General features: G+C 43.7%; 1 long non-coding RNA gene across 1 annotated transcript in view; it reads right to left on the reverse strand.

Annotated features, from left to right (window-relative positions):
• Positions 1–5,871: 5,871 nt before the first annotated feature.
• Positions 5,872–23,067, reverse strand: part of LOC143976210 (uncharacterized) — a 46,084-nt gene continuing 28,888 nt past the window's right edge. Inside the window, exon 2 of the long non-coding RNA XR_013272564.1 lies at positions 5,872–6,173. This is a non-coding gene — a long non-coding RNA (uncharacterized LOC143976210). The remainder of the gene's footprint in view (positions 6,174–23,067) is intronic.

Here is a 23,067-nt window from a genome sequence, read left to right on the forward strand (position 1 = left end):
GGGCTACGCAAGTACGCAGGCAAAACGATGCCATGCCGTGCTTGCGCTGGTTTGTTTGGGGGACAGGAGCCACACTGGGGCGGATGTTTTGTCAGCTCTGCAGGGGCAGGCCGAGAGGTGGTTGACGCCACGCCAGCTTAAGCCAGGAATGGTGGTTTGCGACAATGGCACCAACCTCCTCTCCGCCCTCCGACAGGGACAACTGACCCATGTGCCCTGTGTAGCTCACGTCCTTAACCTGGTGGTGCAGCGGTTCTTGGGCAGGTACCCCGGCTTCCAGGATGTCCTGAAGCAGGCCAGGAAAGTCTGTGTGCATTTCCGCCGATCATTTAATGCCTGTGCTCGGCTGGCTGAGCTCCAAAAGGAGTTCGAACCTGCCCAAGAACCGCCTTATATTTGACATGCCCACCAGATGGAACTCAACATTGGCCATGCTGCAGCGGCTGCACACGCAGCAGAGGGCCATCAATGAGTACCTGTGCGACTATGGCACCAGGACAGGGCCAGAGGAGCTTGTTTTTTTCTCACCACGCCAGTGGGGCATGATCAGGGATGCATGCACTGTCCTGTCACCGTTTGAGGAGGCCACAAGGATGGTGAGCAGTGACAGTGCATGCATCAGTGACACTGTACCTCTTGTCCACCTCTTGGAGCATACACTGCGTGGAATAATGGACAGGGCACTTGAGGCAGAACAGAGGCAGGAAGAGGAGGACTTCCTTGCCTCTCAAGGCCCCCTTTATCCAGACAGTGTTCCTGCTGTGCCACCCATCACACAGAAAGAGGATGAGGAGGAGGAAGAGGAGGAGGAGGATGATTGTGTCAGCATGGAGGTGGAGGCTGGCACTCAGCATCAGCATCAGCAGCAGCAGCAGTCTTGTACGGATGATTTACAGTCCCAAGAAACACGTGGACTTGTACGTGGCTGGGAGGAGGTAGCTGCGGATCATGTTGTCCTTAGTGATCCAGAGGACTCCGGACCGAATGCCTCAGCTAACCTACGCTGCATGGCCTCCCTGATCCTGCAAAGCCTGCGGAAGGATCCTCGTATTCTTCGGATCAAGGAGAGGGACCATTACTGGCTGGCCACTCTCCTTGATCCACGGTACAAGGATAAGGTTGCCGACCTTATCTTGCCATCGCAGAGGGAGCAGAGGATGAGACATCTCCGGGAGGCCTTGCAGAAAGATCTGTGCAACGCGTTCCCAGAGACTGGGAGGTTACAAACTCCTGGTCCTGGACAACGTGTTGCTGAGGCATCGGTCAGAAGGAGCGGTGGAGAAGGTGGCCGTCTGACTGATGCTTTCAGACAATTTTTTAGTCCGCAGCCCCAAGGTATGATCGGTTCCAGCACCCATCGCCAGCGTCTGATTTACATGGTGCAGGAATACCTAGGGGCAAGGTCAGACTTGGACACCTTTCCCACCGAAAATCCTCTGGCTTACTGGGTCTTGAGGATGGATCACTGGCCAGAGCTTGCACAGTATGCAATTGAGCTACTGGCCTGTCCTGCATCCAGCGTTCTTTCGGAACGCACCTTCAGTGCTGCTGGTGGCTTTGTTACCGACCACAGGGTGCGCCTGTCCACCGAATCAGTTGATCGACTGACCTTCATCAAGATGAATCAGTCTTGGATCACCCACAGCTACCAAGCACCTGAAGCTGATGTAACAGAATATTTTTTTTTTAAATATCACATCCCTTCAAGACTGCCTATGCTGATGCTGAGTGACTGTCCTGTTATGTTGATTATCTATCCTCTTCCTCCTCCGCTGATATGTTGGAAGAACATTTCTGGTTCTGGTTGATGCAATCAGCCCAATTTTTCTGCCCCTGTTTAACAGGGGCGTTTAATTACAATTTTTGATGCAATGCTTTGCAGCAGGGCTAATTCCTGCAATCAAACAAGAGTATATGGGAGAGGTTGCAGTGTGATGGCACCAGCACCAGTGCCTAAGGCCCAATTTTTCTGCCCCTGTTTAACAGGGGCGTTTAATTACAATTTTTGATGCAATGCTTTGCAGCAGGGCTAATTCCTGCAATAAAACTAGAGTATATGGCAGAGGTTGCAGTGTGGTGGCACCAGCACCAGTGCCTAAGGCCCAATTTTTATGCCCCTGTTTAACAGGGGCGTTTAAGTACAATTTTTGATGCAATGCTTTGCAGCAGGGCTAATTCCTGCAATAAAACTAGAGTATATGGGAGAGGTTGCAGTGTGGTGGCACCAGCAGCAGTGCCTAAGGCCAAATTTTTCTGCCCCTGTTTAACAGGGACATGTAATTACAATTCTTGATATAATATTTCACAGGAGGGCCCCTTCCTGTGCCCACCCAGAGTAACGGTGAGGACTTATAGTGTTGTGGCACCAGCACCACAACCACCAAAGGTCAATTTTTCTACCACTGTTCAACAATGGCATGTAATTACAATTCTTGATATAATCGTTCACAGCAGGGCGCTCCAGCGCCCACCAAGAGTCACTTTCAGGGCTTACAATGTTGTGGCAAAACCAACACCTTGTTCCGCCATTTCTGCAGAGCATATAGGGCAGGCCCCTACTTTCAAACATCCAATTTACAAACATCTCCTACTTGCAAACGGAAGGAGACAACAGCAAGTGAGATGAAAAAAGATGGACGACAAAACAAATTATACAGGGGTGATAACCCTTCCCTATGTTTTCCAAAAAGCTTAAAAATAGTTTTTTTGACTGGAGCTACACTTTAAAAATGTACCAGTTGAAAATTACAAACAGATTCAACTTAACACAACAAACCTACACTGTCCCTGTCTTGTTTGCACCGCCTGTATACTGCTGTTCTGAGTATATAGGGCCTGGGGGCCACACGCATTTCCTTTTTTTAATATGGGTACGGGGTTCCCCTTAATATGCGTACAAGACCTAAAGGGGCTGGTAATGGGCAGGGAGGGCTACCCATGCCATTTTTCTCAATGATTTTCAACCATATTGCAGGAACCAGATATAACATTAAAACCGCAAGCAGTTTTAAATGGTGTTATTTCCGTTTAATGTCATTTTGTGCAGGGACTGTTCTAAACACGGGAAACACGTGGCACTTCACAGGCATACTACAGACACCCCCCAGGCACCATATTTAAAGGAATATTTCACTTTTTTTTTTCACTTTAATCGTCATTAAAATCAGTGCTCCCGCCAAAACGGCCATTTTTAAAAACATTTTAGGCATTGACCCATGTCCCCTGGGGCAAGAGCCAGGTCCCCAAACCCTTTTTAGGACAGTATCTTGCATATTAGCCGTTAAAATTAGCACTTTTAATTTCGAACGTTCGAGTCCCATAGACGTCAATGGGGTTCTAAAGTTCGTTCGAATTTGGGGTCCGTTCGAAAGTTCTGGTGCGAACCGAACTGGGGGGTGTTCGGCTCATCCCTAATCCTAGCTATACAGTACAATGTTGTCAACAAAAGGGAGATGTCTGTGTCACCAACCTGACCAGCAACCACTCTGCTCTGTCCCTCCAACGCCAGACTTCAGCTTTTCCTGTATAGCTTAAAATACTTCCTCCACGTGTGGCCTGCGTCTGACGCCGTTTAGCCACGCACCCACGCAAAAACGCCCCCCCTTCCCACTAGGGAAGTGTATGAGTGCTGGCAACATGGCGGCCGGTGGTGGGGGGGGGGTAAATGGCCGTGAATTGCCCCAAAAACAAAACTTTTTTGCTTTTTTTGTTTCTTTTTTAAGAAAAAAAGAGGCAGCGGGCTGGCATCCAAAGGAACAAAACGCCACTCTGGGGCCCAGGAGGTGATCAGAACCCCCCTTCATACCTGAGGGCCTGAGCTGGCTTGAACGAAGAGGAGAGTGAAGGCTTCTGCTGTTTCCAGCGTCAGAATGGTGAGTTGCTCAATACAGCTTCCAGTGGTGACACATAGACATGACAACATAAATACATGGAAGGAGAGATTCCTTGCAGAAAATCTCCCCTACCTTTCTGCCGCAGGGCTTTATCAGAGATAAAAAGCCCAATCTTCACCCTTCACGGTAGGCTCCGAGAACTTGAAAGGAAACCTTCAGAAACAGGGGTACACTCAGGTAATCCCGCAATCCAGGACCTGTGAGAAGACCCTGCCAGTAAACTTTTATTGGCCTTACTACCAAAAAGTACTGGATCCCAGGGCCCAGCTTAAAAGCATTCGCAAGCAAAACCTTGTGTCTTCGGATGACGAGGACGGTGACCGGACTTTACACGAAGCACACAGGAGCAATAGAGTAAATTGAGTAGAAATTCATTTTTAATTGGTTCAAATTATCATAAAGTTTTCATATAAAATAATTTTATGCATTTTGCTATATATCAATATTTTTACAGTTTTACAATTCATTAGAACCAAATATTGCACATTGATTAACATTCCAACAAAGAGTTAGTACATATTGTAAGATACATAGGATAATTAAAACATGATTACATGAATTGAAATGAATGACTATACAGATTGATGACAAATAAAGATATCACTGAAAGAGGATTGGGAGCAAATGGAAAGGAACAGCCATGAAAGATTCATAAATGTGTACACTCGGTTGTTAGCTCTATGCGTTTCAAGGCCTTATAGCCTATCATTAGGAGCAAAACCGTGGTAGTTATCTATAAATGAAAAAAAAAAACAATAATATTTAGATACTATAAAGAGACCCAAAGGGCTAACCCCGGGCATGAGAGATCCCCCGATGAACTCAGTCAGCCCACTCACTTACATGTGGGTCCATGCAGCGGTGGTGCAGCCATGAAATTCCTAGACCAGTTGGAAAAGTCCCATCCGGGAGCTGAGGGGACGTGATAGGCAAACAGCAGCCCGACATGAACAACACCCCACATGGGTCAAGGTGTATAAAGAGATGGTAGTGAACGGGGTAACCCTGATTGTGGGAGACTTCTGTGAAAAAGTATTCCTCATTTAGAGTCCCAATAAACCTTTTTTTTCCTTTTCTTTGTTAAAATAATTAGGGATGGAGGCACACGGTCACACTAATAACAATAATTCCCATAAATATTATAAATTGCTATTTGTCAGCCGTTTTTATCTACCTCTTGTTCTTTCCATTTCCCATATCTTGTTAGGATATAGACTCTAGTTTTTATTATTTTCCCCTTACTCAACTTTAGTAATTTTTTTTTGTTTTTGTTTTTTTGGAATGTTAATGTGCAATATTTGGTTCTAATGAATTGTAAAACTGTAAAAATATTGATATATAGCAAAATGCATAAATTCTCTACTTAATTTACTCTATTGCTCCCGTGTGCTTCATGGAAAGTCCTGTCACCTGCTCTCTCTATCTAATAATGGTACATTAGGTAATTTTTTGTGAAGATAATTTCAGTGTCTGTGTCAACCCTTTTATCTGACTATTTATGGTGTTTGTAAGGTGACTTCTGGAAAAATGTATTTTACTTCATGTTCTAGTTGCGCAGTCCATACTTAGTTTCAACCAATTATATTGTGTATATCTGCATAGGGCACAGCATATTAACAATAATTAATCAGTTAGCTTAAGTACTTTAAAAAAAAATGTTTTTATAGGAGGAACTGTCATACATTAATTAAACCATCAAAATAGCTCACTCAATTACTCATTCAAACATACCTAACAACTATAAAGGTTATCTATATATTAAAATAAAAGTCCATTATGGCAGAGGCCACTGTCTCAGCTGCGGGCTAGATGGCACTCTGCTTCTCTTCCTAGTTGGTGGGGCTGTGTGGCACTGTACATGCACAGCCTATATATACTCCACAGGCCCTAATTCAAAACCTTTTCAATAAGGTTATGTACAGAAAAATAGATTTCCTTTAAACTTGTCAGAAACCATGAAATCAGACAGAGACAGAAGTACAGTTAAATCACACTTGTTTAATAATAAAAGTAAATAGAACAAACGTAGTCAAAACATAGCCAGAGCTCAGGAACCATAATGTATAGTCAGACAAGCCAAACGTCAGGGAGCCGGAGATGAGCGTAGTAAAACACCAAGCAGGATCTGGAGCCAGAAGGGATGTCAGCCAAGCAAGTCTTTTAACAGAAATTCAGGAGAGCGTCTCTGTGATGTTGACCAAGGTGATGGCAGAGATCTTCTGGACTGGACGGCTTAAGTAGGCAGGACTGACGAGCAGGATATCACCAACAGCTGAGTAACTGTGGAGAGATAGGAGCTGGATATTACCTGCGGCCAGCTCAGAGAAGGAAGGGCTGTGCCCAGCCCTGACAAAAATAAAGTAAAACTTTTGCTTAAAACATGAATTTCCTAGAAACATGCTATGATTTATTTTCAGATTTACAGTATTTTTCATTTGGTTCATACAACTATTATTGAAAGTTGTGTTTAATATATGTTTAATATTTCTAAATATAGAAAAATAAAACCCAATACAATATATTTATTATTTATACTTAATTCTTAATAGACTAGCAGAATTCTATAGATAAAGCAGTATTATGATAGAAGTAATTCTGTATTTTTTGATTACCTTATATACTCAAGTATAAGCTGAGATTTTCAGCCCTTTTTTTTAGGCTGAAAGTGCCCCCCTCGACTTATACTTGATTCACCGCCATCTGCCTACCTGATCAGCGTGTCATGCAGACAGACGGCGGGCATTCCAGTGTTCAAAAGTCATGCCTCCTCCTCATCTATGATAGGCGGAACACTCACGTTCCCAGCAGTCAGTGTTCAGCCTATTACAGACATCCTCTCATCCTCGTCCATGGTGTGAGGATGAGCGGATGTCCATGATAGGCTGAACACCGACTGCTGGGAAATTGAGTGTTCTGCCTATCACAGATGAGGAGGAGGCCCGGCTTTCGAACATTGGAATGGCCGCCATATGTTTTTATGACACGCTGATCAGTGTAATGGTGGATGCAGATCGGCACACGGAGGCTGCAGATCGGCACACGGAGGCTGCAGATCGGCACACGGAGGCATGCACAGGACACATAGAGGAGGCAGATTGGCACAGGTAGGCATGCACAGGACACAGAGAGGTATGCAATAGACACAGTAAGATATGCAGCTGCAGATGGGTATTGTTGACCCTCTTTTCCACTTACAGTAGCTGCTGCATTTCTCACCCTTGGCTTATACGCGAGTCAATAAGTTTTCACTTTTTTTGTGGTAAATTTAGGGCCTCGGCTTATATCCGAATCAACCTATACTTCAGTATATACGGTATATGTATTATTTCCATCATACAAAAAGTTTATTGTAATTTATTTCTAAGCAAGCCTATTTTTGTATTGGAATCAGGTCTGAATAGAATGATGTAACATTTTGGGAAAAATATACAGCCAAGAAGTCCGGCATTTGAAGTCATTATTGCAAAAATCTGCACAGCCACCATGTCTTTCCCTTTAGTGCTCAGATAGGCCGGGATCATGGCAATCCAGACACTGCAGAACACCAGCATGCTGAAGGTGATGTACTTGGCCTCATTAAAACTGTTCGGTAATGTCCTGGCTAAAAATGCTATAGTGAAGCTCACAGCTGCCAGAAGTCCCATATATCCCAGGACAGAGTAGAAGCCAATAACTGAACCCTCATTACACTGAATGATGATCTTTCCCTGATAAGAGTGAGTGTCTCGATCCTGAAAGGGTGGAGAAATAGACAACCAAGTAACACAAATTATTACTTGAATCAGTGAACTAACTGACATTATAGAAATGGGGAATCTTCCTCCCAACCATTTTTTCCAAGGACTCCCAGGTTTGGTGGATTTAAAAGCAATACACACCATGATACTTTTGGCAAGGAGAGAAGAGACAGCAAATGAGAAGATGACACCGAAAGAGGTCACACGCAGCGTGCAGGTTACATCTACTGGATGGCCGAGGAACAAGAAGACACAGAGGAAGCTCAACATGATGGAGACCAGGAGAAGATAGCTCAGGTTCCGGTTATTAGCTTTAACAATGGGGGTGTCCTGGTAATGTATAAAAATCCCCAATATTAAACCAGTCAGAAGACAACAGAAGATGGAGACAGCTGAAAATACTGCAACAATTGTATCATCAGTGTAGGAGAGAAATTCTAACAGTTTTAGAACACACCGATCCTTCTTCTCATTTGGCCATTCATCATCAGGACATGTTATGCAGTTTTCACTGTCTGCAGGAAAATCAATGCAAACAAAATGATCAACTTTGTGAAAATTTTTGTAAACTTTTGCAGTAGTAGCTGATATAATCTACTTTCAATCAACAACACAGATTCTTTAACCGCTTCCCGACTGCTGCACAACGATATACATTGGCAGAATGGCATTGATGGGCAAAAGGGCATACAGGTATGTCCCCTTTAAGAAGCGGCACTGTGCACGTGCGTCACATTCTCCGTGATTGTGACCGCGGGTCCCGCAGACTCGATGTCCGCCGGTTGCACGCAATCATGTCACGGAGAGGTAGAATGGGGAGATGCTTTTGTAAACAAAGCATTTCTCCGTTCTGCCTAGTGTCATGACAGAGATCACTGTTCTCTGTCATCGAGAGCAGTGATAGCTGTCATGTGTGTTGAAGCCCATGCCCCCCACAGTTAGAATCACTCCCTAGGACAAACTTAACCCCTTCATTGCCCCCTAGTGGTTAACCACTTCACTGCCAGTGTCATTTACACAGTAATCAATTCATTTTTATAGCACTGATTGCTGTATAAATGACAATGGTCCCAAAATAGTGTCAAAAATGTCCATCATAATGTCGCAGTCATGATAAAAATTGCAGATCACCGCCATTACTAATAAAAAAAAAAAAATGCCATAAAATGATCCCCTATTTTGTAGACGCTATAAATTGTGTGCAAACCAATCAATATACGCTTATTGCAATTTTTATTTTAAGAATACATATCAGCCCAAACTGAGGAAAAAATAAAAAAAAATTATATATTTTTGGGAGATATTTATTATAGCAAAAAGTAATAAATATTTCTTTTTTTTCAAAATTGTCACTCTTTTTTTGTTTATAGCGCAAAAAATAAAAACCGCAGAGGCGATCAAATATCACCAAAATAAAGCGCAGACAAGAAACAGGAAGTGGGCTGTATAAGGTATTTACTGGCAGAAAAAAACATGTTTTACTGTCCAAAGTTAAAACAACAACAAGGACAGAAGATTAAATAGATGGAAAGATGAAAAATGGCTGAAGTTCTGCTTTAAAGTGGTATTAAACTGACAAAGAAATGTACTACTGTATATTACAGCTCAGCAATCCTTTAATGTGGTGGCTGCACTAGTTTCTTTGTTTCATATTACTTTTATCTGGTGGTCAGGCCAGTAACACAGTTCCTGTCTTAGGGTGTCTCCACTCGATAGGAGGAGAAACAGAGCCAGCCATGGACAGTGGCGTTTCCAATGCTGGGGACACAAGGGTAGAATTTTATTCAAATTTTGTACAGGAATCAATTGTCAGAACATTCTTGCCATCATTGAATCACCTAAATTTGTTTGAAAGTCATTCAAACCTCACCTTTGAATGTAATCCCAGTTATTCTGGGCAACACAGTGGTGTAGTGGTTAGCACTCTCACCTACCAGTAACAAGGTTCACTGGTTCAAATCCCAACCACACCACAAAACACTACCAGCCTGGAGTTTGCATGTTCTCCCTGTGCCTGTGTGGGTTTCCTCCAGATACTGCAGTTTCCTCAAACACTCCAAAGACACACAGGTAGGTTAATTGGCTTTGTGTCCAAAATTGGCCCTAGTATATAAATGGGGACCTTGGATTGTGCACTGCTTGAGGGTAGGGACCAATGTGAGTGTGCAATGTACAGGGATAGGGACAATTGTAGACACTCACTTAGGATGGACTGGGGTCCTTATTCAACCTTACTAACTATGTACCGTATTTATCGGCGTATAACACGCACCCCAAGTTTAGGAGGGAATTTTAAGGAAAAAAACTTTTAGGGGGGAAGTTTAAGGGAAAAAAAAAACTTACATTTATATGCCCATCAGTGTCATCTGCAGCCTTGTCCACCATTGCAGCCTTGTCCACCATTGCAGTCTTATGCAGCCTTGTCCCCCATTGCAGCCTTATGCAGCCTTGTCCACCAGTGCAGTCTTGTCCCCCATTGTAGTCTTATGCAGTCTTGTCCCCCATTGCAGCCGTGTCCCCCATTGCAGCCGTGTCTATTTAATTTTTCAAAAATGCCGCCTTCGGCTCTTCTCGGGCAGCTTTTGGCCGCCTTGGGCTGCTCTCGGAAGCTTTCGGCCGCCGAGAAGAGCCGAAGGCGGCCGGAAGCTTTCGGCCGCCGAGAAGAGCCGAAGGCGGCCGAAAGCTTCCGAGAAGAGCCGAAGGCGGCCGAAAGTCGTCTTGAAGAGCCGAAGGCGGCTGAAAGCTGCCCAGAGGCTCAGAATCTCAGTGGATCGGCGTATAACACGCACCCACGATTTTCCCCTGCTTTTAAGGGGAAAAAAGTGCGTGTTATACGCCGATAAATACGGTAACTATATTAAACATTTTTTCTCAAACAAAAATCACATTTCACAGTTGAAAATCAGTTTGAGAAAAATATTCTGCTCTGGTTGTTAAAATGTTCTCACCGCAACAATTGGACTATCCGGCAGACAAACCGCCGGACTTTGCAGTGGAGGTCCGCCGGACTTTCCGAACGAGCGCACCTGCCCACACACGACCGGACTTTTCACTTTTGAAACAAATGGACTTGCCCACACACGTTTATTTTGAACGTGGCTCCAGGTAGCCGGGACTAGTGCAGGAAATCAATGTCACCGCCTCCATCGGTGAGATTGACACATCGCTAGCCCCGTCACCTGGTATGGAATTAAAGAGGAAGCCCTACGTCGAAAAAATTGCATGGGGTCCCCTCAAAGTCCATATGAGACCCTTATCCGAGCACGCAGCCCAGCCAGTCAGGAAAGGGGGTAGGCCCCCTTTCTGAGCTGTACCAGGCCGCGTGCCCTCAACATGGGGGGTGCTTTGGGGAAGGGGGGCCCTGCAGCCCCCCTACCCCAAAGCACCTTGTCCCCATGTTGATGAAGACAAGGGCCTCTTCCCAACAACCCCCCGTCGTTGGTTGTCAGGGTCTGTGGGCGGAGGGCTTATCGGAATCCGGGAGCCCCCTTTAACCGGTTCCCGACCAGCGCACGCCGATGTACGTCGGTAGAATGGCACGGGCAGGCAAATGGGCGTACCTGTACGTCCCTTTAAATTTGCCACCCTGCCATCGCGAGTGTGCCGCCAGGACCCCCGCGAGTCCGGTTGCGGGTCCCGCAGACTCGATCACCACAGGCATACCCGCGATTGTCTCACAGGGTGGCTGAATGAGGAAATGCTGTTGTAAACAGCATATCCCCGTTCTGCCTAGCAACTAGTGACACTGATCTCTGCTCCATGTGATTGGAGCAGAGATCAGTGTTCACTAAATTAAAGCCCAGCCCCCAACAGTTAGTAACACACCCCTAGGAACACTTAACCCCTACACTGCCACCCACTGGTTAACCCCTTCACTGCCAGTGTCATTTACACAGGAATCACTGCATTTATATAGCAGTGATTGCTGTATAAATAACAATGGTCCCAAAAATGTGTCAAAAATGTCCGATGTGTCCGCCATAATGTTGCAGTCACAATAAAAATCGCTGATCGCCACCATTACTAGTAAAAAAAATTATTAATAAAAATGCCATAAAACTATCCACTATTTTGTAAATGCTATAACTTTTGCGCAAACCAATCAATAATCGCTTATTGCGATTTTTTTTACCAAAAATATGTAGAAGAATACGTATCGGCCTAAACTGAGGGAAAATAATGTTTTTTTATATGTTTTTGGGGGATATTTATTATAACAAAAAGTAAAAAATAATGAGTTTTTTTTAAATTGTCGCTCTATTTTTGTTTATCGCCGCACAACGCGTTCCTGCCCTTGCGGCCAGAGAGAGCATCGTGTCAACATCGCAAGGAAGAAGAAGAAGAGAAGAAGGCGGCGACAGCGGCGGCGACAGCGGCGGCGACAGCGGCGGCGACAGCGGCGGCGACAGCGACAGAAGACCAGGCCAATGCTAGTAAAAGAGCTATAAGAAGATAGCGGAGGCCCGGCAGAAGAACCGAAGACCCCCAAAGAGCGGGACAAGACCCCGAAGTCGGAAGAAGACCCCCGGATGGCGGTGGCGACGACGAAGAAGAAAGCCGGGCTCCTCTGCTAGTAAAAGAGCTTGTAAAAGAGCAGAAGATTGCGGAGGAGTTCGGCGAGAAGACCATTTCAAAAGTCTGGCGGACTTCCCAGAGACTGGGAGGTTACAAACTCCTGGTCCTGGACAACGTGTTGCTGAGGCATCGGTCAGAAGGAGCGGTGGAGAAGGTGGCCGTCTGACCGATGCTTTCAGACAATTTTTTAGTCCGCAGCCCCAAGGTATGATCGGTTCCAGCAACCATCGCCAGCGTCTGATTTACATGGTGCGGGTATACCTAGGGGCAAGGTCAGACTTGGACACCTTTCCCACCGAAAATCCTCTGGCTTACTGGGTCTTGAGGATGGATCACTGGCCAGAGCTTGCACAGTATGCAATTGAGCTACTGGCCTGTCCTGCATCCAGCGTTCTTTCGGAATGCACCTTCAGTGCTGCTGGTGGCTTTGTTACCGATCACAGGGTGCGCCTGTCCACCGAATCAGTTGATCGACTGACCTTCATCAAGATGAATCAGTCTTGGATCACCCACAGCTACCAAGCACATGAAGCTGATGTAACCGAATATTTTTTTTTTAAAATATCACATCCCTTCAAGACTGCCTATACTGATGCTGAGTGACTGTCCTGTTATGTTGATTGTCTATCCTCTTCCTCCTCCGCTGATATGTTGGAAGAACATTTCTGGTTCTGGGTGATGCCTAAGGCCCAATTTTTCTGCCCCTGTTTAACAGGGGCGTTTAATTACAATTTTTGATGCAATGCTTTGCAGCAGGGCTAATTCCTGCACTAAAACTAGAGTATATGGGAGAGGTTGCAGTGTGGTGGCACCAGCACCAGTGCCTAAGGCCCAATTTTTCTGCTCCTGTTTAACAGGGGCGTTTAATTACAATTTTTGATGCAATGCTTTGCAGCAGGGCTAATTCCTGCACTAAAACTAGAGTATATGGGAGAGGTTGCAGTGTCGTGGCACCAGCACCAGTGCCTAAGGCCAAATTTTTCTGCCCCTGTTTAACAGGGACATGTAATTACAATTCTTGATATAATATTTCACAGGAGGGCCCGTTCCTGTGCCCACCCAGAGTAACTGTGAGGACTTATAGTGTTGTGGCACCAGCACCACAACCACCAAAGGTCAATTTTTCTACCACTGTTCAACAATGGCATGTAATTACAATTCTTGATATAATCGTTCACAGCAGGGCGCTCCAGCGTCCACCAAGAGTCACTTTGAGGGCTTACAATGTTGTGGCAAAACCAACACCTTGTTCTGCCATTTCTGCAGAGCATATAGGGCAGGCCCCTACTTTCAAACATCCAACTTACAAACATCTCCTACTTGCAAACGGAAGGAGACAACAGCAAGTGAGAAGAAAAAAGATGGACGACAAAACAAATTATACAGGGGTGATAACCCTTCCTTATGTTTTCCAAAAAACTTAAAAATAGTTTTTTTGACTGGAGCTACACTTTAAAAATGTACCAGTTGAAAATTAAAAACAGATTCAACTTAACACAACAAACCTACACAGTCCCTGTCTTGTTTGCACCGCCTGTATACTGCTGTTCTGAGTATATAGGGCCTGGGGGCCACACGTATTTCCTTTTTTTAATATGGGTACGGGGTTCCCCTTAATATGCGTACAAGACCCAAAGGGGCTGGTAATGGGCAGGGAGGGCTACCCATGCCATTTTTCTCAAAGATTTTCAACCATATTGTAGGAACCAGATGTAACATTAAAACCGCAAGCAGTTTTAAATGATGTTATTTCCGTTAAATGTCATTTTGTGCAGGGACTTTTCTAAACACGGGAAACACGTGGCACTTCACAGGCATACTACCGACACCCCCCAGGCACGATATTTAAAGGAATATTTCACTTTTTTTTCACTTTAATCGTCATTAAAATCAGTGCTCCCGCCAAAACGGCCATTTTTTCAAAACATTTTAGGCATTGACCCATGTCCCCTGGGGCAGGAGCCAGGTCCCCAAACCCTTTTTAGGACAGCATGTTGCATATTAGGCGTTAAAATTAGCACTTTTAATTTCGAATGTTCGAGTCCCATAGACTTCAATGGGGTTCTAAAGTTCGTACGAATTTGGGGTCCGTTCGAAAGTTCTGGTGCGAACCGAACCGGGGGTGTTCGGCTCATCCCTATGTGTGGCTATTGTCTAATTATTTAATTTCCCTTTTTAGTAACACACCCCAGATTCATGTTTGGATTCTAAAAGGGTCAAACCCCATACAGGTGGTGGGATGTTAATGGCACAGATCCAAAATATGCATATTCATAAATGCATAAACCTTTTCCAAAAGATTTTTGTTTGATGCCCAAACTGTAGTATACTTCATCAGAAACCAATGCCCAAGAAACACATCGAGTGAGTGGAGAAACCTTGTGTAAAATGAATGTTGCTTAGGCAAATATTGGGCATAAGTGTGTATACTACAGCTTGGGCATCAAACAAAAAATCTTTTGGAAAAGGTTTATGTATTTATGAATATGCATTTTTAATGGAAAATGTCTGTTGTTTTAAAAGAAATTACATTTTAAAATAAACCCTATAATGTATAATTATATTTTGGATTTGTGCCATTGAAATCTCGCCATCCTTGTGGAATTTGACTCTTATGGAACCTAAATATTGTCTAATTTTTGTTCTCAGGATAAAATCTACCTGATCTCTCCCTCTTACATTGTGGCCTTATGTACATCCTGTCCAGCCACTGAGCAAAATGTCTTCTTTTTGTCTCTGACTATGCATTCTAATTTTTATAACATGATAAACCTGCTTTGTTTCTTTCTATCTGCTGCCTATTCAAGTGATTGTATATTGTTCTGATACTAGCTAGCTTAATAGATTAGGTCCATCATACAACATACAATCATGCAAAAAAAAAAAAAATGGTGTTTTTTTTTTTATTTCTTTGCTTGTGATTGGGTACTCTTTGCAAATGAAATGTCATCATTTACTGAACTCTGGGGGAAATTGCCTCACAACGCGCAGCTTCCTATGCAAAGTGAAGAGCCTATTTATCCTTAGTAAATCCATCTCAGTATCTCAGTCAAGGAACTGAATACTGACCATGGATGATGTACTGACCCTGGATGATGTCTCAAGAAAATGGTTCCATCTTTCAGCAATGAAAATTAAATAAAGGTTTTATAAGAAGCAGTACTGTAATCTATGTGAAAGGTAATACTTTGAAGCGTTACTTACACATTAACCACTTCCAGGCTGGCTCACGTACACTTACGGCGGCAGGGTGGCTCCCCTGTGTGAAGTGCCGTACCTGTATGTCAGCTCCTTTAAGAGCCATAGCAGGCACACGCCGAATGGGGGGGGGACCCGATGCACGTGGCCAGCTGGCGCAATGTCTGCAATTTAATACCTTGATCGCCCCCTAGCATTAACCCCATTCCCTGCCAGTGACATTTACACAGTAAGCAGTGCATTTTTATAGCACTGATCGCTGTATGAATGTCAATGGTCCCAAAAAAGTGTCAAGTGTCTGATCTGTCTGCCTCAATGTCGCAGTCTCACTAAAAATCACAGATCGCCACCATTGCTAGTAAAAAAAATAACAATAAAAATGCCTTACATCTATCCCCTATTTTGTAGACTTTTACGCAATCAATATACATTTATTGCGTTTTTTTTACCAAAAATATGTAGAAGAATACATATTGACCTAAACTGTCAAATAGATTTGTTTGTTTTTTTTGTTTGTTTTTGGGGATATTTATTATAGCAAAAAGTAAAATATATTGTGTTTTCTTTCAAAATTGTCGCTCTTTTTTTGTTTATATCGCAAAAAATAAAACAGCAGAGGTTATAAAATACCACCAAAAGAAAGCTCTATTTGTGGGAAAGGACGTCAAATTTTGTTTAGGTACAGCGCGACCGCATAATTGTCAGTTAAAGCGACACAGTGCCGTATCGCAAAAAAGACCCTTCTGGGGCTGAAGTGGTTAATTACATGCATTCACGTAACATGAAAAATATCTAATATTAACTATTCTTTAACCACTTGCTTACTGGGCACTTAAACACCCTTCCTGCCCAGACCAATTTTCAGCTTTCGGTGCTCTCACACTTTGAATGACAATTACTCAGTCATGCAACACTGTACCCAAATGAATTTTGTGTCCTTTTTTTCCCACAAATAGAGCTTTCTTTTGGTGGTATTTGATCACCTCTGGGGTTTTTATTTTTTGCGCTATAAATGAAAAAAGACCGAAAATTTTGAAAAAAAATGCATATTTCTTTGTTTCTGTGACAGAATTATGCAAATTATTAATTTTTCTTCATACATTTTGGCCACAATTTATACTGCTACATGTCTTTGGTAAAAATAACCCAAATTAGTGGATATTATTTGGTCTTTGTGAAAGTTAGAGAGTCTACAAGCTGTGGTGCGAATCGCACAAAATTGATCACATCTGATGTACTGGTGGCCTATCTCGCTTCTTGTGACCCAAACAAGTCAGGAAAGTACAAATACCCCCCAAATGACCCCTTTTTGGAAAGTAGACATTCCAAGGTATTTAGTAAGAGGCATGGTGAGCTTTTTGATGTTGTCATTTTTTTCCCACAATTCTTTGCAAAATGAAGATTTTTCATTTTCTTTATTTTTCTCCACAAAATTGTCATTGTAATAGGTTATTTCTCTCACGTGGCATGTGTATACCACAAATGACACCCCCCAAAAAATTCTGCTACTCCTCCTGAGTATTACGATACCACATGTGTGGGACTTTTTCGCAGCCTGGCCACATAGAGAGGCCCAACATGCAGGGAGCGCCATCACGTGTTCTAGAAGCATAAATTACACATCTAACTTGTTGACTACTTATTACACTTTTGAAATACCAGGACAATGACACGTGACACTGATGACAGATGGCACTGATACGTGGCAATGATGACACTTATACGTGGCACTGATGACACGTGGCACTGATGACAGATGACACTAATATGTGGCACTGATGACACGTGGCACTAATACGTGGCACTGATGACACGTGGCACTAATACGTGGCACTGATGACACGTGGCACTAATATGTGGCACTGATGACACGTGGCACTAATACGTGGCACTGATGACATGTGGCACTAATACGTGGCACTAATACGTGCCACCGGTGACAGATGGCACTAATACGTGGCACCAATGACACGTGACACTGATGACAGATGGCACTGATAAGTGGCATTGATGACACGTGACACTGACAACAGATGGCACGTGACACTGACAGGTGGCACTGATGACAAATGGCACTGATACGTGGCACTGATGACAGATGGCACTAATACGTGGCACTGATGACAGATGGCACTATGTGGCACTAATAACACGTGGCACTGATGACAGATGCCACTTATACGTGGCACTGATGACAGATGGCACTGGGGACAAATGGCACTGACAACAGGTGGCACTGGGGACAGATAGCACTGCGGGCAGGTGGCACTGGGGTGGGGTGGATTGCACTGGGGTGGATGGCACTGGGGCGGATGGCACTGGGGCGGATGGCACTGGGGCAGGATGGCACTGGGGCGGATGGCACTGGGGCGGATGGCACTGGGGCAGGATGGCACTGGGGGGGGGGGGCATGGCACTGGGGGGGGGGGTGGCACTGGGGGAGGATGGCTCTGGGGGAGGATGGCTCTGGGGGAGGATGGCTCTGGGGGAGGATGGCTCTGGGGGAGGATGGCACTTTTTATTAAACTTTTTTTTTACTTTTTTTTTTTTTTTTTTTCTTTTTTACACTGACGGCTGCTGCAGCCGTTCTTCTCTCCCCTCTCACACGCTGTCTGTGTGAGGAGGGAGAGCGGCGCTGAGAGATGATCTCATATGTTTACATATGAGATCATCTCCCATTGGACACGCCGATCACGCTGTAAACGGCCGCTGTGATTGGCCGTTTACAGCGATCTGTGTTTGCCTGTCCCCGGGGGACACGGCAAACACAGAACTTCCGCGATGCGCGCCCGCGGCGGCGCGCATTGCGGAAGTAAACACCAGGCCGTCCAGGGACGGCCAGGCACGGGAAGCCGCCCGCCCTAAGGCCGTCATTCGGCTATAGGGCGGGCAGGAAGCGGTTAAAGGGGTTGTAAAGTAAAAAATTTTATTTTTTTAAAATAACAAACATGTCATACTTACCTCCACTGTGCAGCTCGTTTTGCACAGAGTGGCCCCGAACCTGCTCTTCTGGGGTCCCTCGGCGGCTGTCTCTGCTTCCTCCCGCAGGTGCTTCTCACGTTAATGCGAGCTCCCTCACATTGGTGAGAAGCACTGCGGGCGCGCTCCCGTGATACAGCCGGCGGCTATAGCCGCTCGCTGTATCACAAGGCCCCGCCCCCGGCGCGCTGCGTCATTGGATGTGATTGACAGCAGCGCGAGCCAATGGCTGCGCTGCTTTCAATCCATCCACTCCAGCCAATCAGCGGCCAGGCTGAGCGGCGAAGAGGACGGCGGGGGCGAGCGCGGGATTTTCGAGGGGTCAGGTAAGTAAAACGGGGGGACTGGGGGCGCCGGCAGTGTGAGATGTTTTTTCACCTTAATGCATAGAATGCATTAAGGTGAAAAAACATTTACCTTTACAACCCCTTTAACCACTTTCAGACCGGACCATTTTGCTGGTCAATGACCAGAGGTCTTTTTACAATTTGGCACTGCGTTGCTTTAACTGGTAATTGCGCGGTCATGCAATGTTGTACCCAAACAAAATTTGCGTCCTTTTTTTCCCACAAATAGAGCTTTCTTTTAAAGGTATTTGACTGACTCTGCGATTTTTATTTTTTGCGATATAAACGTAAAAAGACCGTAAATTTTGAAAAAAAATGATATTTTCTACTTTTTGTTATTAGAGAAATCCAATAAACTCAATTTTAGTCATACATTTAGGCCAAAATGTATTCAGCCACATGTCTTTGGTAAAAAAAAAGTCAATAACTGTATATTTATTGGTTTGCGCAAAAGTTGTCACATCTACAATCTAAGGTACATTTTCTGGAATTTCCGCAGCTTTTAGTTTATGACTGCCTATCTCATTTCTTGAGGTGCTAAAATGGCAGGGCAGTACAAAACCCCCTCAAATGACCCCATTTTGGAAAGTAGACACCCTAAGGAAATTGATAAGAGGCATGTTGAGCCCATTGAATATTTTATTTTTTTGCCTCAAGCGATTGAATAATGACAAAAAAAAAATTTATTTTATTTTTTACACAAAGTTGTCACTAAATGATATATTGCTCACACATGCCACGGTTATATGTGGAATTGTACCGCAAAATACATTTTGCTGCTTCTCCTGAGTACGGGGATACCACATGTGGTCGACTTTTTGGAAGCCTAGCCGTGTACGGGGCCCCAAAAGCCAAGCACCGCCTTCAGGATTTCTAAGGGCATACATTTGTAATTTCACTCCTCACTACCTATCACAGTTTTGAAGGCCATAAAATGCCAAGATGGCACAAAACCCCCACAAATGACCCCATTTTAGAAAGTAGACACCCCAAGCTATTTACTGAGAGGCATGTTGAGTCCATGGAATATTTTATATTTTGCCACAAGTTGCGGGAAAATTACAAACTTTATTTATTTTTCACAAAGTTGTCACTAAATGATATATTGCTCACACATGCTATGGGCATATGTGAAATTACACCCCAAAATAAATTCTGCTGCTTCTCCTGAGTACGGGGATACCACATGTGTGGGACTTTTTGGGAGCCTAGCCGCGTACAGGGCCCCGAAAACCAAACACCGCCTTCAGGCTTTCTAAGGGCGTAAATTTTTGATTTCACTCCTCACTACCTATTACAGTTTTGAAGGCCATAAAATGCCAAGATGGCACAAAAACCCCACAAATGACCCTATTTTAGAAAGTAGACACCCCAAGCTATTTGCTGAGAGGCATGTTGAGTCCTTGGAATATTTTATATTTTGCCACAAGTTGCGGGAAAATTACAAACTTTTATTTATTTTTATTTTTTTTCACAAAGTTGTCACTAAATGATATATTGCTCACACATGCCATGGGAATATGTGAAATGACACCCCAAAATAAATTCTGCTGCTTCTCCTGAGTACGGGGATACCACATGTGTGGGATTTTTTGGGAGCCTAGCGTACGGGGCCCCGAAAGCCAAACACCGCCTTCAGGATTTCTAAGGGTGTAAATTTTTGATTTCACTCCTCACTACATATCGCAGTTTTGAAGGCCATAAAATGCCAAGATGGCACAAACCCCCCCAAATGACCCCATTTTGGAAAATAGACACCCCAAGCTATTTGCCGAGAGGCATGGTGAGTATTTTGCAGCTCTCATTTGTTTTTGAAAATGAAGAAAAAAAAAGAAAAATTTATATATTTTTTCTTTTTTTCAATTTTCAAAACTTTGTGACAAAAATGAAGGTCTGCAAAATACTCACCATACCTCTCGGCAAATAGCTTGGGGTGTCTCCTTTCCAAAATGGGGTCACTTGGGGGGATTTTGTGCTATCTGGGCCTTCCATGGCCTCCGAAACTGTGATAGGCAGTGAGGAATGAAATCAAAAATTTACACCCTTAGAAAGCCTGAAGGTGGTGCTTGGATTTTGGGGTACCGTATGCGGTTAGGCTCCCAAAAGGTCTCACACTTGTGGTATACCCGTACTCAGGAGAAGCAACAGAATGTATTTTGGGGTGTAATTTCACATGTAACCATGGCATGTTTGAGCAATATATCATTTAATGACAACTTTGTGCAAAAAAAATAAAAAAAATAATAATAATGTCTTTTTTCCGCAACTTTTGTCAAAATATAAAATATTCCATGGACTTGACATGCCTCTCAGCAAATAGCTTGGGGTGTCTACTTTCTAAAATGGGGTCATTTGGGGAGGTTTTGAACTGTCCGGGCATTTTATGCACAACATTTAGAAGCTTATGTCACACATCACCCACTCTTCTAACCACTTGAAGAAAAAGCCATTTCTGACACTTTTTGTTTACATGAAAAAATATTTTTTTTTTGCAAGAAAATTACTTTGAACCCCCAAACATGAAGTATTTTTTTTAAAGCAAAGGCCCTACAGATTAAAATGGTGGGTGTTTAATTTTTTTTTTTCACACGGTATTTGCGCAGCGATTTTTCAAACGCATTTTTTTGGGGAAAAACACACTTTTTTAAATTTTAATGCACTAAAAATCACTATATTGCCCAAATGTTTGATGAAATAAAAAATATGATCTTAGGCCGAGTACATGGATACCAAACACGGCATGCTTTAAAATTGTGCAGAAACGTGCAGCGGCGACAAACTACATACGTTTTTAAAAGCCTTTAAATGCCTTTACAGGTGACCACTTTAGATTTACGGAGGAGGTCTACTGCTAAAATTAGTACCCTCGATCTGACCTTCGTGGTGATACCTCACATGCATGGTGCAATTGCTGTTTACATATGACACCAGACCGACGCTTGCGTTCGACGTTGCGCCTTAGCAGGGGGGACAGGGGTGTTTTTTTTTATTTATTTATTTTTATTTTTTTATTATTTATTTTGCTTTTTTATTTTATTTTTAAACTGTTCCTTTCATTTATATATTTTTTTTTTATCATTTTTATTGTTATCTCAGGGAATGTAAATATCCCCTATGATTGCAATAGGTAGTGACAGGTACTCTTTTTTGAAAAAATGAGTCTCTATCAGACCCTAGATCTCTCCTCTGTCCTCAAAGCATCTGACCACACCAAGATCGGTGTGATCAAATGCTTTCCCAATTTCCCAATGGCGCTGTTTACATCCCGCAAAATCTAAATCATGAAATGCTCGTAGCTTCCGGTTTCTTAGGCCATAGAGATGATTGGAGCCATTCTGGTCTCTGATCAGCTCTATGGTCAGCTGGCGGAACCACCGGCTGCATTCTCAGGTTCCCTGTTGGGACAGGAGAGCCTGAGAAAACCATGGAAGATGGGGGGGGGGGTGACATTCCCTCCCACTGCTTGTAAAAGTAGTCTAGAGGCTAATTAGCCGCTAGGATTGCTTTTACATAAAAGCCGACCTCTGGCTGAAAAGAATGATACCAAGATGATACCTAAACCTGCAGGCATCATTCTGGTATAAGCACTCACCAGTATGTTGCTGGAACTGGTTGGGCATATATTGTAATTTTCTTTTCATGCAGCCTGTGGGCTGAACGAAAAAAAAATATTGATCGGTGGGTATGCCCACCATTAGAATACCTCCCTTCATCCACCCACTTCTAATGGTGGGCATACATGCACCATTTATATATGCCGAAGCATGGGGGCATCCTCCCGCAAAAGGTAGGAGCAAATCGCTCCTCCACCCCTTATGCCCCATGCTTCGGCATATATGCTCTTTTTTAACTGTGGTGGTGAAATCACCTCCGACAGTGCTGGAGTCGCGGCTTTATGTATCGTGGGAGCAAACGCTGTTGCTGTCAAGATAAATAAATCCACGCTACAGCTGAATGGCGTACCTGAAAACAAAAAATGGTTAACAATAAAACATTGCAGAATAGAATACAGTACAAAGTAGCAGAACAATAGAGAGAGAATAGAGAGAGAGAGAACAATAAAACGACAACTATTTTTGTTTTTTTTATTTTATATATTTTTTGGTTTTTTACTTTTTTTTTTTTTTTTAAACACTTTTTTATGTAACTTTAACACTTCTGTTGTAACGTTTCCAGTGGTTTGGGTCTCTCAAAATGTGATGGCATCTTGGGAGACCCTGTGAACGTGTGCCTAGCCTGTGCAATGCTGTACCCTACTCTAAAGCCGCGTACACACGGGCGGACTGTCTGGCCAACTAAGTCCGTCAGACAATCCGACGGACAGTCCGTCCTACTTTT

This window comes from Lithobates pipiens, unplaced genomic scaffold (assembly GCF_037356315.1).
Source record: "Lithobates pipiens isolate NorthernLeopardFrog02 unplaced genomic scaffold, aLitPip1_a1.2 Scaffold_13, whole genome shotgun sequence".
NCBI lineage: Eukaryota > Metazoa > Chordata > Amphibia > Anura > Ranidae > Lithobates > Lithobates pipiens.